We start from the raw sequence: 18,244 nt of genomic DNA, 5'->3' as shown, positions 1-18,244 counted from the left end.
TGACTGCATCTCTCAGATGATTTGGATGCTGCCAACCGTTCTCTTGAGTATCTCTTCTGGCTTGGCTTCCAGGCACTGCATCTCTGCCACACTTGTTCTAGTCTGTCATTGAATTTTCTCTTAATCGCTGCACTTTTCTTGGAGGGTTTTATGCTTTTAGCTTTTTATCCAAATGAAATAACTCCAGAGCCTTCACCTCTAGAGCTAAGTTGGTTTTGAGTTCCAGTATCAGTGATCTTCAGCCTCCATAAGTACTTGCTAAGAAACTTGTTTACCATCATTAACTAGGCATTCAGGACCCTTCAATTTGCCCCCAATTTACCAGTTCCATCTGTAGTACATCATGTAGTCTATCCTTACTATAGTGCCTTCTAGTCCTAGAATATTCTTACACTGACCTTTGTTCATATTCTTTCTTATTTATGAAATGCCTTCTCTGCACCCTTAACTACAGGGATTCTACCTGCTTCTCAGTATGTTACCTTCTATATTCTTCTTCCTGAAACTTTCTACTTATACCCATTTAGGTTTAAACATCCCTGCTCTGTGCTCCCATTTATGTGCGGCATTAGCATTGCTCATACCAGAAGCTTCTGGGCATCATGAACCTGAAGAGGGTGAGAGCATACTTAATTCATGTTTGTTCCCTTTACAAATGCCTTGGATGCAGTAGTTCTCAAAAGTGTTGCAATAAATAGGAACATAGGGGAAGAATACTTTGGACAGCAACATAGACTTTCAGGTACTGAGAAAATTGTGAAATCGGTTTGTCAGGATTCAGAGGAAAATAAAAAGATTGTCTGGTATTGCATACATTATAGATGCTTCTTGATGTTTGCCCTAATGTAAGGTAGGATACTGCTGGTTGCAATGTAGCATGTTGTATTTTGCAGTATGCTTTCAAATCCTTCCTTTTATCAATTAATGTCATTTAGTGACGTAAGACAGTGTCAGTGAAACTGAGGCAAAAGGGAAGCCTGTATTCATTTGAAAAGTATAGAAAAAGGAGAACAAAGGCTGTCTTGTACTTTACTGGTATTATATGTGAGACACTACGAAGTAATCAGAGATGCAAGATGATAAATGATGTGTCCTTAATTGAGGATAACGGTGTTAGGCTCTAAGGTCATGAGTCAGAAATGTGCCTTTTTAGCTTGCATGTGTTGAATATTCTCAGGCCCAAAGGTTGCGTTGTGATGTTTGGTGACAATGGCTTATGTCTTGGCTTCAGGATGAAAGTTACTTGTAAGTGGGTCCAATGCTTGCATGCTGAGGAGGCAAGGGTGATTTAGACTCAGGAGATCTAACATGATGAGTAGGAGCTGAGTATAACCATAAGTTGCTTTGAGATGCCCAGATTTATGGCAGTGAGAGGATAGAGGACTTCTCTTTGCTCAAACATTTTTAATATTCATGTTTCACTGAGAGATAGCCAATCAAGTAATAACTGAAAATAGCTACTGAGACATTTTTCCTGTTGGAACAACAATGCCTCTGAGATTTCATTGAATGTTTGATTTTTACTAATCACTTTTAATTTCATCTTAAAAGCCTGGGAACAATTTTGAAGTTTAAGATCTTTTTTTTTAAACAACAAAAAAAATTATTTTATCTGAGAATTGGGAAGGCCCTTTGATTTAACATTTAACTCTGTTAAGCACCTAAATATTACTTTAAACAGCTCTGGAACATTAAGCCTTGCTATTATTGTGCATTCCCAAATCTGTACGGATGTGGAACCATGAAGGAGAAATCAAGGAGATCTATTTAATGAATTTCTTTGCTTCTAGGACAGTTCATTACTTGTAGGACTTGCACTTACCTAGTCCTTCCTTAAAAACAAAACATTCCAAAGCTTTCTAGAAACCTTAGCTAATTGTATTATACCAACATGCTTTTCTGATGTCACCTTATGTCTGTGAGCAACTTTACAAATCCTTTGAAAGAGATAGTTGGATTTTTAAAAGTAATATCTGCTTGGATTTTGCAAACAGCAGTAGAAACAATTTAACTGTAGAGTACATATTAGTTAATAAGTAGGGGTTTTAAAAATCCTCTGTACTTTTCCACAACTGAAAGGGTGCATACTTTTGGTTGAAAGTGAGTAGGTGAAATTTAGACCTGCTGTTCTGGTAGCCTTAGTGGCTTAGAAATCTCTTTATTGCCATTTCATAATCCCTGATATGATTGTCCAGCTCTCCTGTTGGCTAACTGCAGAAATAGAGGAAGGAAATGGATGTTTTGGCTCCATTAAAATGTTCCTTATCAGACTGTATGTAGGAGGGGATGCTGTTGAAGATGCCTCTATTGCCAGCGGCACAGCATGTGTGCTGGGCTAGTTTCCTGTCTGCTAAAGCTGTGTGGTGCCCTTTAATGATGGGAAGGAGGACATTATTAAATGTGTTGGGCTTAGTGTTTTCACTTGTGAACATCAGGGAGCAGAGGGCATGCAAACTTTGCCCAAAGGCTGGACACAGTTTGCATAGAAATGAGCTACGTGTAGTAACAACTGACTTGGTAGATGTGCAGCTAAGCACTGATTACTAAATAAAAGTGAGAGCAACCACAGCCCATAGGTGAGCTAGGTTTACCAGGGAAAGGCTGCATTCTGTTCCAACAGGTTAGTCTTCCATTAGGGGCTGCCTTAAAATGCTGATCCTAGTTCACATTTGTTGGACAGTCTGCTGTGTATTGTCTTCACTTGAGATAGAAACTGCTGTCGTCTTAATTTTATAGAATGGAGAGAAGTGGGTCTCAGGAAAGTATAATAAACTGCCTAGGCTACAACAGATAGCAAGTAGCAGAGTTAGGATTTCAGTCCAGGCAGCCTGACCCTAAGAGCTGAGGCTGCCTCTACTTTGTTTCTTATCTGGCGGGTGAATAAGATTTGAGTTGCTGTATCTTCCAAGGTAGTATTATAATAATATTTCAAAGACTAGGTGACTTTTTAGTATTAACACTGTTCCAATTTGCTTTCTCCTTAGGCCCTAATTCATTGTCAGAGAGATAAAACCCATCACCTTTATGTATGAGGCATTTAAACAAATGTTTTTAGTAATAATTCAGGAAACATCCAACCTGTGTTCTTTCTGTAGTGATATCTGCAGATATAAGTAGGGGTTTAAAAAATCCTCTGTAATTTTCCAGACTGAAAAAATGAAAAAAAAAAAAAAAGTCTATTAGTTTAAGTAACTGTCTCTTCTTGGCTCCATTACAGTAAAAAGTCTGTGATCAGCACCCTCTCGAAAGGGGAAGTTGTTGAATGACATGGATGTGGTACTCTCCTGATAATCCTATGGCTTTGTATTTCTTAGTGTATTTTTACTCCTGGGTAACTACCCCTGCTCCACATGGGGTCTTGACAGCCTTGAATTCTGAGGAGGCTTGTGTGTGTTACAAAGACAAAAAAGGAAAGCGTGGTTTCGGTTAAACTTTAAAAAGTACTTTCATCAGTTATTATCCAGTGTGTTGGTTAGATTTTTTTAAAGAGCTTTAAAGACATCATGCTATAGTGAATAGTGTAGCCAGAGAAATTAAAAAAAAAAAAAAAAGTACATTTTATTTAAACCATTTTTCTCTTTATTTTTAAGAAGGAAAAAAAAAATCAGAACTGCACATCAGGAACAGAAATAGCATTCCATTTTCTTTTCTCGGGTTCTGGAGCAGCTACGGTGAGAGTGAGTTGGCTGTCTGGGAAGGAGGCTGCTGTCTGCAGCCCTGCCTGGGCGGCCGCCGCGACACAACAGGAGCTGCGTGTGTGTCGCTGGCGTTCACTCTCACAGGAGCCCCGGGCCTGCGGCCGCCACCACGCGTGCTCCGCGCCCGGGCTGTGGGCGTGTTATCGCAGGAAGTCCTGCGGAAGCAGTTGTGCGCGCCCGCTGCCTCCGGTTACCTCGCTCGTCCTCGGCTGCTGCGCGGCGCCCGCAGCCTCCTTCTCCTCCTCCCTCTCCCGGCGCTGCCTGCCCTGCCAGCTGCCTGGAGGCCGCCTCCGGCCCGCCTCTCCCCACTCCCTCTGCCCTGTCGCGTCGCATCCCCTGGCCAGCCTGCCCTTCTCCCCACTTCCCAACTTGGCTTCCTCTCTCCATAAACTCTCTTGCCTCTTGTCTTCTCTTTTGCTTCCTCTTTGCTGCTGCCCCTCCTTGATTTGACGCTCTAATTTCCTCTTGACAGATCCCAAATTGGGTTCTCAGCAGTTACTCATCTTTAAATCTTATTATTCACCTGTGATCATTTGGGCAAACTGTAAGAGGCGTGAGATTAATGCAGACAAAGAGTTCCTTACCATGGGAGGAAATCTCTGGCGATCAAACAGTCATTTTTAAAAAAGTCACATATTAAAAATAAGCACTAATACAAATATAAAAAAATTAAGATGATGGCATAGGTTATTAATGAGGCAAGGAATAAGGCAAAGGACAATCTGAAAAAATAATCCCAAATGAATATAACTAAATTGCTCATTTTTTTATTGAGATAACTAAAATTGAGATAAAGTACTAGTATTTTTATTAATGAAAATATAGGATTAGTCTTTAAATCGGTCATGTACTTTCTTACATAGAGTTTTCAAGGATCTGCTTAAAGTGTTTCTGATATTTTTGAAGAATATTTACTTACACAAACATTCTTGAGTAGATGGAAGAGTGTGTCTCATGAATTCTGAATCAGAAACTATAAATAAAGTCATATTCACTAAATCAAAATTTACCTGATAATAGTTTTACAAGCACATGAAGCCTTTTGGAGTGGCTAAGTTATTGTATTTTTACCATTCTGGGAACTGAGGCCTTTGTATTTTTCTTAAATTATGAACTTTAAGACAGTTGCTATACGTGGATCCCTATCAAGTTTTTGCCTACTTCACATCATCAAGCTTATTTTAAAATTAATTCTAGTTCAGGGCTTGCTTTTTACACCCTCTTTATTAATTTCCTTTTCTAAAAGTCCATATTAGTAAGGCCGTGTCATGAAAATTACTATTTTTAATAGAGCTGTTCTGAAATTTTTTTCTTGAAGACATATTTTGCAATGACTGAGCTATATTGATTCACATAATTTGTATCCAACTGCTTCATTTTTGCCTTGAGATTTTGAGATGCCTAACGTTAGGTAAAGAAAATAGTTGATATGTAACTGGATGTGAGGTGGCCATTTTAACTTGTAGGTAACAGAGTTTATCTGTTGATTCCTTCTTTAATTAAATAAATTTTAAAAAATAAGGAATTTTAGTTTCTTCTTATTAACTCGTAACACATCAACTTCTAGTACTGCTTTCTGTAGAGGAGAATTTTTCAGCTGATAACATGAGTTGATTTTATAAGTTATAGTATTTAAAACTTGAGATGTTTTATTACAAAAAGTTGTCCCTTTAATAGATGATTTAGCATGGCAACTCTTTTTAAAGTAAAATGTTTAATAGCAAACCATGACCTTATGATAAAAATAATACTAAACCAATTATTAATACCTACAATTTGTCCTCAAATGTCTTAACTAAATAATCACCTTATTAGAAGAAAGGCACTGAAAGCATAGCACCAGAAACGCTGGGTTTAATATACAAATAATAAAGACTAGGTCCATCCTATCTTTTTCTCATGGCTGGAGGAGCCACTCCTGGAGTGAGGGGGGCATACTTACTACTTCAGTTGTCATAAATGTGGATCACAATATTTTCCAAACTTTTTGTTTTACTTTGCATTTTTCCATAATTTGAGCACTTTGACCTCTTTCCAAGTTTATTTGTTCTACAGATATGGGTAATACAAATTAAAAGAAAGACAGTTCAGTCATCACAGTGCCTTTTGGGACATGCCATTGTCTGGAATAGGCTTATGTCCAGATATGGTTAGAAGTTACGTAGGTTTTAGCTGTGTTTTCTTTTTTGTGATGTGGCTCTGTTGGAATAAAACTAGCCTTAAAGTAATTTTGTAACTTCTCTAGAGTGACGTCTTCTCACCCATAGGCTGTGAGCAATAGGACCTGGGCACAGGTTTTGGGAGAAGAATCAGTTTAGATAAGACATGTAAAACAGGTTTGGTGAATGTCAAAGGACTATTTATTATTATAAATAATGATAATGATTGTTCTGTTTCCAATCTTTGTAATTTCTGTATATCATTAACTATGGGAATGCTTATTAGACTATTCAAAATAGTGTTTCTAAGGCCTTATTTTATTTTTAATTTTAACACTTATTTTTAGGATATTTATGGAGAGGAATAAACTGAGGATTCTGGCCATCAGCTATTGTAGAAAAGAGTGGCATTATATTATTCCAAAGACCTAGCTCAGTGTCATCCCCTTGGTAGAATATATGCCTTAAATTCACAACCTCTGTTATGTTTGAATTTCAGTTCTATAAGCTTTAGTATTCAATAGTGCTGAGTTCAAGGTCTAAATTGGAAACTTGCGAGAAGTATTTTTGCATTGTTTTTTCACATTGTACATCTTTGCCTTATTCTTTGGACCTTTAATGACCTATGTTATCATTAATACATATTTGTGTTAGTACTTAATTTTTACATGTGACTTTAAAAATATAACTTTTTGATAGCTAGGTATTAACTCTCATAGTAAGTTTTTTGCATTAATTTCATGAAATTTCTTTCTTTTCTCCAAAATGACCACAAAATTCCTCTTCAAAATTAATGACTGTCTTATTTTTCAGTAAGTTGTTTTAGTTTTGAATACATCAGAACCTTTCTTGAGGAGTAGTATTTTAGAGATAATGTTTTATGCTTCTCCGTGGATATTTTAGAAGTTTTATTTTTTTGAATACTTGGGATATATGCTACATGATCATAAGCACTTTGATAAAAATGGTTTGTTATTACTGAAATCACCCAGTTTTTCTCCGGGAGAATAGTAAATAGAAGTTGTGTGATTCCATAGCCACTGTAGGGTGTACTCTAAGGCAACGTGATTCTGAGATAAGTTTTATAAACACATATCCTAAATTTCAAGCTAAGTGTATGTATGTATGTATGTGTATGTATGCGTATATATATATATAACATATATATATACACACACACAATGTATATATACACACACACATATGCAAACGATCTTGTTTTATTGCACTTTCATTTATTGCACTTCGCTGACGTTACCTTTTTTATAAATAAAGGTTTGTGGCATCAAGCAAATCTATCTGCACCATTTTTTCAAAAATACGTGTTTACCTTATGTCTCTCTGTCACATTTGGAAAACTCCCTGCTATATTTCAGGCCTTTTTATTGTTATTACATTATATCTGATATGGTGGTGTGCGATCTTTGATGTCACTATTGTAATTGTTTTGGGGACCCATGAATAGTGCCCATATAAGATGGCAAACTTAATTGATAAATATGTTTGTTTTGAGTGTTCCGCTGTCTGGCCGTTTCCTTGTGTCTCTGGCGCTCCTTGGGCCTCCCTATTCACTGAGACACAATGATTTTGAAATTCAACCAGTTAATAACCTTACAGTGGCCTCTAAGTGTTCAAGTGAAAAGAAGAGTTTCATGTCTCTCCCTTTAAGTTGAAAGCTAGAAATGATTAAGCTTAGTGAGGAAGGCATGCCGAAAGAGAGAGAGACCAAAAGCTGGGCCTCTTGTGCAACATGGCCAGGTTGTGAATGCAAAGAAAACGTGCTTGAAGGAAATTAAAAATACCACTCTGTTGCACACACACATGATAAGAAAGCAAAAACAATGTTTTTGCTGATATGGAGAAAGTTTTAGTGGTTGAATGGAAGATCAAGCCAGCCACAACATTCCCTTAGGGCACAGCCTAATCCAGAGCAAGACCCTCTGTTTGATTCTGTGAAAGCTGAGAGAGGTGAAGAAGCTGCCGATGACAAGTTTGAAGCTAGGAGAGGCTGGTTCATGGGGTTTAAAGAGATATGTCATATCCATAACATAAAAGTACAAGGTGAAGCAGCAAGTGCTAATGGAGAAGCTGTAGCAAATTAGCCAGAAGATCTAGTTAAGATCAATGATGAAGGTGGCTACACTAAACAACAGATTTGCAGCAGAGATTTTCAGCTTTCTGTTGGAAGAAGATGCCATCTAGGGCTTTCATAGCTAGTGGAGAATAGTCAATGCCTGGATTGAAAACTTCAAAGGACAGGCTGATTAGTTAGGGGCTAATGCAGCTGATGACTTAAAGTCGGATCCATTGCTCATTTAGTGTTTCAAAGATTCTGGTGCCTTTAATAATTACGTTAAATCTACTCTACCAAGCTGTGCTCTATAAAAGGAACAGCAAAGCCTGAAGGATAGCACATTTATTTACAGCATGGTTTATTGAATATTTGAAGTGCAGTGTTGAGACCTACTACTTGGAAAAAGATTCTTTTAAAAATATTACTGCTCATTGACAATGCACGCAGTCACCCAGAAGCTCTGATGGAGATGTACAAAGAGATGAATGTTATGTTCATGCCTGCTAACATAACATCCATTCTGCAGTCCTTGGATCAAGGAGACATTTCAAATTTTAAGTCATTATTTAAGACATACATTTCGTAAAGCTATAATGCCATAGTGATTCTTCTGGTGGATCTGGATAAAGTGAATTGAAAACCTTCTGGAAAGGATTTATCATTCGAGATGTCATTAAGAACATTTGTGATTCATGGGAGGATGTCAAAATATCAGCATTAGCGGAAGTTTAGAAGAAGTTGATTGCAGCTCATGGATGACTTGGAAGGCTTCAAGACTTTAGTGGAGGAATTAAGTGCAGATGTGGTGGAAATAGTAAGAGAACTAGAGTTAGAAGTAGAGCCTAAATATGTGACTGAATTGCTGCAATCTCCTGATAAAAGTGGAATGCATGAGGTGTTGCTTTTTCTTAAAGTTGAGCAAAGAAAGTGGTTTCTTGAGATGAAAGCTACTCCGGGGGAGATGCTGTGAACATTGTTAAAATGACAAATGATTCAGAATATTCCCTCTACTTAGTTGATAAAGCAGCAGCAGTGTTGGAGATGATTGACTCAAATTTGGAAAGAAGTTCTACTGTGGGTAAAATGCTATCAAATGGCATTGCATGCTACAAAGAAATGGTTCATGAAAAGAAGAGTCAATTGATGTGGGAAGCTTCATTGTTGCCTTATTTTAAGAAATTGCCATAGACACCCCCACCTTCAGCAAAGACCTCCCCTGAACAGCCATGAACAATGAGGCAAGACCAGCAAAAAGATTACAAATTGCTCAAGACTCAGATGATTGTTAGTATTTTTTAGTAATAAAGAATGTTTTTAAGTAAAAACCTTTTTTAGTCATAATACTGTTGCTCACTTAATAGACCATTGTTTAATGTAAATGTAGCTTTTATATCCACTGGGAAACCAAAATATTTGTGTGGCTTGCTTTATTGCAATATTCAGTTTATTGTAGTGATCTGGAACTGAATCCATAGTATCTCCGAGGTGTGCTTATATATACATATATATATTTTTCACGAAGTAAACATGTTTTTAATATCAGAGATAAAACATTAACCAAATATGTGTTTTTAGGGAATAATAAAATAATTAAAATTACTAATGTTTTTGCTGGGATTAGGTTATCAAAGCATTTTTTTAAAACTGACACAGATGTCATTCATATTTTCTAGGAGAAATTACACCTTTGGAGTTACTTTTTATTTGATAGAAAAGATGTCCCTGACTGAGAGTACCAATTTTAAATTTTTGTTGGTAGGTGCTGCTATTGAATTGTATTTAGATTATAAAATTCACAAGTTTCGTAACTGGAGGCTCACAGAGTGTATTGAGGAGATGATTAGAATTACCCCTTTGGTTATGTAAGTTTTTAAATCATGGAAGAAGTTCTAGAAATCATACAAAAATTTCCAAAATAAGACTTTAAGAGTCTGTGAAAGATACTGATTTTCTGTCATCTTAGTCATTTAAATGCAGTTCTCTATTTTTTTGCTCAGCAATAAATGAGTCAGTAGGTCCATCTCTATGTTTCTGTTTGTATTCATATTTATATATATGACTATTATGTATGTATATAGTGTTTTTAATAAGTGAATGTATATATATGTATCTTTTTCTTTTCTTCTTTTTTGAGAGATAGGGTCTTGCTATGTTGCCCAGGCTGGCATGCTGTGAAGCGATTATAGCTCACTGTAGACTTGAATTCTTGGGCTCAAGGGATCTTCCAGCCTCAGCCTCCTAATAGGGGTGACTAAAGGCACAAGCCACCATGTCTGGCTAATTGTTTAATTTTTTGTAAAGATGGATCTTTGCTATATTTTCCAGGCTGATCCTGAACTCCTGGCCTCAAGGAATTCTTCCTGCCTCAGCTCCCTCAAAGTGCTGGGATTACACATATATTTTAGACCTTGGAAATTAGGAAAACTGAAAATGGAGTTTTTTGTTTTGTTTTGTTTTGTTTTGTTTTGCTGTTTTGTTTTCCGAGACAGAGTCTCACTTCTATTGTCAGACTGGAGTACAGTGTCAAGATCTCGGCTCACTGCAACCTCCACCTCCCAGGTTCAATCGATGCTCCTGCCTCAGCTTCCCGAGTAGCTGTGACTACAGGCGTGTGCAACCACGCTCGGCTAATTTTTTGTATTTTTAGTAAAGATGGGGATTTCTCCATGTTGGCCAGGCTGGTCTCGAACTCTTGTCCTCAGGTGATCTGCCTGCCTTGGCTTCCCAAATGAAAGTGGAGTTTTCATTTCAATATCACAGCCGTTTTTCAGTACATATCTTCAATGACTGGAAGCCATTTCTATAGGCTGGTAATTTGATAAACCATTTTGAAATGCATTATTGAGCTCATTGTAATTCAGTGTGCCTCTGGTGAAAGGCGTGGGATGGTATAGACTGAAAGAATAATCTGTGGTTGTTCCCTACAGAGACCTGGCTGCCCCTTTATGGGCAGTCATCTTTAACCTGGCACCAACTAGTGTATTTGCTAAAACAGCGTATTCCAAAATTTAAATGATGTCACATTTGAAAGCAATGCCAAGAAACAATGCGGCAGTTTCTAAATTTTGTGAAGCTAAAATTCCTGGTTACAAGAACGAGTACATGTCACAGATGAGTAGTTAGTAATGACTTCAGTTTAGCAGGAAAAGAGCAATTCCCATATGCTGATTCTAGTCTCATAACAAAGAATGTTATAGAAAGATTGCACGGTATTTAACAAGCTGTGAGTTAATGTGACAGTGTCGGTGTATCTAGTTCCAGAAGGATAATCACTTTACCATATTTCTTCAAAAATATTTTAAGTTACATTACAAAACAGAAAACTTGATACAGATGAATCCAGACTGTTCCCTGCAATACCTCCTCACTCCCAAGTTCAGTAGCAAAATCAAGTTTAAACAAGTGAATTGCTTCTGACATGGTGGCTCCTAAATACCTGAATGAATGTAGATGTTCCATTGTCAGACTCTGAACCTCAGAGGCTTACCTGCTATGTAAGGGAGAGTGGGTATAAATGAGAGTGTTATGTCTTGAACTGTAGTTATCCAAAACTTAATTCTCAATATATGAGTTTACCTCTAACTGATAGCCTCTCCAAATTTGAACATAGACGAAGTCCTTCAACACTTACAGAAACTATGCAACAATTTTGCATGTTCTTCACATGTACTCCAAAACCTAAAATGCAATAAAATAAATAAATGGGGAAAAAAAAGAAAAAAAAAAAACACTTACAGAAACCTTAGGAGTCAAGAAAATGAGGTAAAGTTATATTGGTTTCAGTCCCTTGGAACACGTACTGGAGACAGGCGTTGGTACTGTAGGTGTGTTAGTTACCAACAATTCATTTCCAGGGTTTTTCCCAAAGACCTGCTCTTGTATGCATGTTCATTATTAGCACTATGATTTGCTTGCTCCTGTGAACATGAATAAAACTGACAGATACAGTTTTGAAAAGTAGACCTATGTCTTTTAAAAGCTTTAATCTCCATGCTCATCATTTTGTTGTTGCAAAGATTCCTAAAGGCAGGCCTGGGGAGGAATTGTGGAATGGGGACTGAATATTATTTCCTTCAGTGATTTTAAAAAATGTGTATTTTCCATCACGAAAGAAAAGATCATTCTCAAAGTCAGAGGATATTGTTTTTTTTAATCATTCCCATAGTGAAGCTGCCTCTTTTTCCAATTAACATATAGATGGATATTAGGAGAAACCAGGTTCAGGTAGAAAGAGGTACATAAAATTAATAATCCATCGGGAAGAATTTCTGCAAAGTGCCTTTTATAGAGAATGTTTATATCTTGGAAAATTTTGAAATTATCAAGTGTAAAGTTGATGCTTAAATTATTTTTTAATCTTTCCTTAAGGCTCTCTGGATACAGAGACCATGCAATCAAGATGTTTTGATACTGTGAAAGTATATGTTGCTAATACTATAACATACTATACATTTATTATACTGTCAATAATACATGTAATTACTGACTATTGACTACTTTAAGAAGTTAAGGTCTCTCAATTTGTCAAAAGAGACATTACTCTTATATAAGTGTTTTTGGAGATGGGATCTCACTCTGTTGCCCAAGCTGGGGTGTAATGGTGTGATCTCGGCTCGCTGCAACCTCTGCCTCCCCGGCTCAAGCAGTCCTCCTGCCTCAGTCTCTGGAGTACCTGGAACTGCATGCATGTGCCACCACGCACAGCTAATTTTTTTACTAGAGATGGGGTTTCACCATGTCACCCAGGCTGGTCTCCAACTCCTAGGCTCAAGTGATCCACCAACTTGGCCCTCCCAAAGCACTGGGATTACAGGTATGAACTACCATGCCCGACACTGATTTATTCTGTATTTTTAGTGTACAAGCTGTTTAAGAGAACATTGATTTTAAAGCATAGGAGTCAAAGACTTTGAAATGTGAAAACAAGAAAAATCTGGTCAAATTTGCTTTTATCCTTTCACCCAAAATTGTTTGGCTGCCTGCATTTTGTAATCATACAATGATTGACTGCTGGGCATTGTGACTCCTGCCTGTAATCCCAGCACTCTGGGAGGCCAAGGTAGCAGGATGGCTTGAGCCTAGGAGTTCGAGACCAGTCTAGGTAACAGAGGGAGACCTCATCTCTATAAAAAAATATAAAATTCAATCAATCTGGAAGGGTAGCACATGCCTGTCATCCTAGATACTTGGGAGGCTGAAGCAGGAAAATTGCTTGAGTCTGGAAGGTCAAGGCTGCATTGATCCATGATCATGCCACTGTACTCCAGCAAAAGTAAATAAATAAATTAATTAAATTACATCATATAGTGATTGGATTTACCTGTGCAGAACGTACCTCTTTCTCTCATTGGATGCTGGTATCTTCATTCAGTATACGTAAAGTGGCCACTTTGTGTGCTACCTGTTAGCAGTTTATACTCTTAAGGGGGAAGAACAGGAGGAATGCAAGAAATTAGAGCACATTGCATTTTACAGTCTATTTCAGCGTACATTATCTTATTCACTTAATTTTTACTCTTTTTTTCTATTTATTCCCTTAAAAAAAACCTTTTTAAAACAGGCCAGCTATGTGTATTATTGTAGGTATTAAGACAGTAAAAATGTGAGTAAGCTCAAAGAAGAGAATAAAAATCTGACCAAAACCACCATTCATTTTGGTTTATATGCTTGCATAATCCTTCAGATCCGTGTGCTTCCTGAGTGCGTGTGTGAGAAACTGTGTGTAAGTGTGTATATTTCTGTCTGTATCCTGCCCAAGTTTGGGATAGGGGTAGTTTTGCCAGGATTTGCTTTTGGAACTACAAAGAAATCTCTGCCCACACCTTTTTTGTGGGGTCTGTTATCTCTCACTTGAGAAAATGTCAAATTTTTTGGCCTTAAAGGCAGTGTTGGCTTGTGCCTAAAGGTACCTTTATGACCTTAACACAAACTCACAAGTCAGTATATTCCATTCATTGCACTCGTGTCTTTGGGCTCTCCACTGCAATGTCTTAAAGGAAGTGTTTTGGAATGGACACAAAGATTACTAACCTCTGTCTAAAAGTACCCTGACTTCATAGCGTTCCTACTTCAAAATCAAACTCCATCTGGATGGCGAGTCATTGGGAGACTTGAGTGATTTCCAGGGAGTTCTGGTATAAAATGGAATTTTAGATTAACCTTTAGCACCTAAATCTGAGGTCTGTCAAGTCTCCCTTTTTGTAGATCTGACTTGAAATAAGAGGTGTTGTGTTAAAGCCTTCCTGACCATTATTTATGTACTGATTTATGTGGGATGTACTAGTGGGGATCAACATTGAGTTTTGACCAAGTTCTGGGAAACATTCCAGTGGGACTGGGAAAATCTGGCTCGTCTTGGGAGACATAAGTTTATATTTTTAAATAATTTGGAAAACCTGATAAAATAATGCAGGTATAAAAACTTAAGAATTATAACGGATCAGGATAAACAGGATTAGAATGAAACACTAAGTACAGTCAGGCAATCAATGGAAACAAATAGATGGGTGTCAAGAGCTAAGTGAGTGAGTTAACTCTGTCTTTTCAGTAAGTTTCATGAAGCTTGTTCAGTAAACATGAATAACTTCAATAAGTTCATGCAACAAATATTTATTAAACAGCACCTACTCACTTATGGGAGATTGTACTATGTTGTGAGATTATCAACATGAATGACAACAAAAGAACACTCTCCAGGCAAGAATACAAATAATGTAACAGACAAATAAAATATTGTTAGTCGTAACTCCAGTTTTGCCACATAAAGATGATTATAGCAAAATTTTGAAAAAATCCAGCATCGCTAACGTCTCACAGAGATAGATCAGTCACTCCATCTTTTCATCTGAACCTGTGCGATATTTCTGAGGTTTTAAATATTCATCTTCCATTTATGATCAAAGTCAAAGATTTGTTTTGAAATCTATAACTTTTTTCATTTCCACATTTTCCTTCTTCAGTCTACTACATCACACCACATCTAGTTTAGTGTTCCTAATCTCTTCTTTTTAGAAACTTCAAGTGGCTTCCTGCTTTCTGCAAGTGGTCCAGCATCATCAACTGGGATTCAAGACTCTATCTTATTAACCTTGGCAACCACGTCTTCCATGTGAGCCGTTTGTTTTAAACCTAGATTCTTCTCTGTTTCTTGGCATATGTTAAGATTGTTAAACAGCCTTTTGTTTCTCTTACCCTGTTTGCTAGAATCCCCCTTTCTGTCCCTTGTAGCTGTGCAATTCCTATTTCTCTCTCAGGATAATCTTCACTCTCATCCCTATTGTCTCCTCTGCCATTGACCACATTGGTTATTTTATTATGAATGAAAGAAATAATAGAAATAATAATACCCATAAAAGAATAGCAAGCATTTAGTACATACTGATTACTTTTTTTTTTTTTTTTTAAGACAAAGTCTCTCTGTTTCCCATACTGGAGTGTAGTGGGGCAATCTTGGTTCACTGCAACCTCCACCTCCCAGCTTCGAGCAATTCTCCTGCCTCAGCCTCTAGAGTAGCTGAGATTACAGGCAACTGCCACCATGCCTAGCTAACGTTTGTATTTTTAGTAGAGACGGGGTTTCACCATGTTGGCCAGACTGGACTTGACTCCTGGCCTCAAGTGATCCACCTGCCTCCAGCTACCAGAGTGCTGGGATTACAGGCATGAGGCTGTGATTACATGCCCCCCTGAGTACTTACTGATTATTTTCAAGGGAATTTACTGTTTGCATTGTTCATTTTGGTGCTAAAACATGTCTTGTCCTGTATTATTACTTAATGTAAGCCTTGTTTCTTTAACAAAGGTAGGTAGCTTCTTACAGAGCAATAATTTTCTCTTCGAATTTAAACGTATTATATGCCCAATAAACACATAGTGTATGAATAAATTAATTGATTGGAAATTCTAGAAGTCTGAAATGCCCGTGCACATAAGTAGATGTGTATATGACATTTGACGTTACATTGACATTTTATTTTCTAAGCTGTCAGACAAAAGTGACTTTTAAAGCCATCAATGCCTCTGCATCTGTGGCACTGTACACAGGAACCTTATTGGAAATTAAATGTGTTATCTTGTGCTTCATAGCTGGAATGTTAAGTTTTTAGGAAGTGATCAATTTAAAATGAATTATATGTATGTACATAAACATTAATATGTAAATATATAGAACAATGATTATGTTTACATGGTTATATATATTCCTGATGATTAAGAAAAACAGGATTATGGGCATCTTATCAGACAATGAAAAATTGCATCAAAATCAGAGGATATTTTAATAAAAAATTTATGTCATTTCAGTAATGCTTTTTTACTTGACATAATTTTATAGAAAAACTATGCATAATCCAGTAGTAAACATTTTGTGTGAAAACTTGATGTAATCTTTTGTGAATACATGTGATACATTATTATCTAATATTTTCAGGAAAATAGTAATTTTCTACAAAATGTAAATGTTACTCTTTTGATTCATAGAGTTGAAAAATTTAACCAAACACCATAGAAATTGCTGATACCACTGAACTCTCAGCCACATTCTTTCTTCATCTGGGCATTTCCCAAGTCTTCTGCCATTTCTTCTGTTGGAATCACTCAATCCTCTCTTTTCACCTAGCCAGTTTTTGCTATCCTTGTTTGTGTTCTTCCTTTTTACCCATAGAACCCCTTGTTATTATACCAAACCAGGACCACGCACTGCTCTTTTTTATTTATTTATTCCTTTACTCCAGCTAGACTCTAAGCTCACTCAGGGCAGTTTCTTCTCTGCCTTGTTCATGGTTGTATCCTCAACACCTTACTCAACACTTTACTCAATGCCCAACACATAATTGGCCCTCCAAAAATATGCTGAATGAATATTATGTCAGTTTTGACTTATGAGCATCAGGTATCGTATCACTTGGTCAGTTTGTAATATTTGCCCAAAAATAGGATTTACTGCAAAATTAGTGTGGATGCCAGCAAATATATTTGACCTTGGTTTCTGGAAAAAAATTCTTAGCTTGTTTGGATAATTATTTGCAGAGTTTTCATGAAAGGGAAGTTACAGCTGCACAAATGGATAAAGTATTGGACTTTTTTATGTGACTAACTTTATTCTAACTTACTGCATCAAAGACTATAGCAGTCATCTCTCAAGCAGTATTCTGGTCGTCAGAAAATTTTCTTGAACAATGCTATCTTTTAACTGGTTAGCACTCTCCAAAGTATTTCATGTGATTTTTTCACTGTTCATACCCTGGGTGACCTGCATTACTTGCCAGGGTTCATCTATTCTTTTAGCTTATCTGGATTACATTGACGATACTTCATGAAGGAGAATTCCACCTTTATTTCAGTAAGCCAGGGCAGGATATTTTGGGCCTCATAACAACCTGTTTTTTTTTCTTTCTTCTTTTCTTTTCTTTCTTTCTTCTTTTTTTTTTTTAACATAGGAAGATGGTAAACACTTAATAGGCTACAATTTTCTTTCTTAATCACTGCCATTATGTCTCACATTTAATATAACTTGTTCTATTTCGATGTTAAAACAGGGCATTCTTAATGTTATAACAAGATTAAAAGTACTGTTTGATACTCTCATGATATGTTAACTATTTTACGAAGTCATTTAAAAAATAGTATTGTATTTTCTGAATACCACCCAGGTTTGCAGGCTCAAACCAGGTATCATTAGCAGATATGAAGATGGTGATAATACCACCAGATATCAGTACTGTTTAGGTGAAATCTGTAGTAATTTGCTTTTGAAATAATCAGGTAACACTGTTACTATTTTACAAAAAGTTCAAAAGACTAATGAAAGTGGTTAATTTTAAATAATACTATAGAGTGATACTTTTTCCTGCATGTTATGTTACTTCTTTCACAAACACCCTTTTCTATCCATGTGTAGGCTTACTTCCTGTAGATAGCCGTAAAACATGTAAAGCATTATTCATGCTTTGACTTCTAGAACATGTAAAGCATTCATAGATGGGAGATCAGTCAACTAATTCTTATTTGCTTAAACCCAAATTTCTCAAGCTTGTTTAGGTGACAGTAGCCTTGGACTTTGTGGTTCTGTTTGAGAAGCTCCATGGAATAGTGTTAAATTATCATATCGTACCAAGAGGGGGCAAATTAGTACAGTAAAATGTGATTGCATTATATCTGTGTGTACCCACAAAACAAAGACTAAATGCCACATGAAATAGTTTTGAGGAATAAGATTTTCAAGTTTTCCTGTTAACATTTGTGTGCTGCCTTTTGTTTGTTCCTTCCTTCCTTCCTTCCTTTTTTCTTCTCTTCCCTTCCTTCCTTCCTTCCTT

The 18,244-nt window shown here is 36.7% G+C and overlaps 1 protein-coding gene across 8 annotated transcripts in view; it reads left to right on the top strand.

Moving 5' to 3' along the window:
- TRPS1 (transcriptional repressor GATA binding 1) overlaps nucleotides 1-18,244 on the top strand; it is a 253,230-nt gene that overhangs the window by 16,893 nt on the left and 218,093 nt on the right. For 2 of the 8 annotated variants that reach the window (XM_017530675.2, XM_037739306.1), the window contains exon 2: nucleotides 14,943-15,039. The exons of the other annotated variants lie outside the window; for them this stretch is intronic. The gene's annotated coding sequence lies outside the window, so the exon portion shown is untranslated. The remainder of the gene's footprint in view (nucleotides 1-14,942; nucleotides 15,040-18,244) is intronic. 8 annotated transcript variants of the gene reach the window in all.

The sequence above is a fragment of the Cebus imitator genome, unplaced genomic scaffold (assembly GCF_001604975.1).
Source record: "Cebus imitator isolate Cc_AM_T3 unplaced genomic scaffold, Cebus_imitator-1.0 Scaffold68, whole genome shotgun sequence".
NCBI classification, from domain to species: Eukaryota; Metazoa; Chordata; class Mammalia; order Primates; family Cebidae; genus Cebus; species Cebus imitator.
Note: the sequence above shows the minus strand (reverse complement) of the source record. Positions and strands in the feature narration are given on the sequence as shown.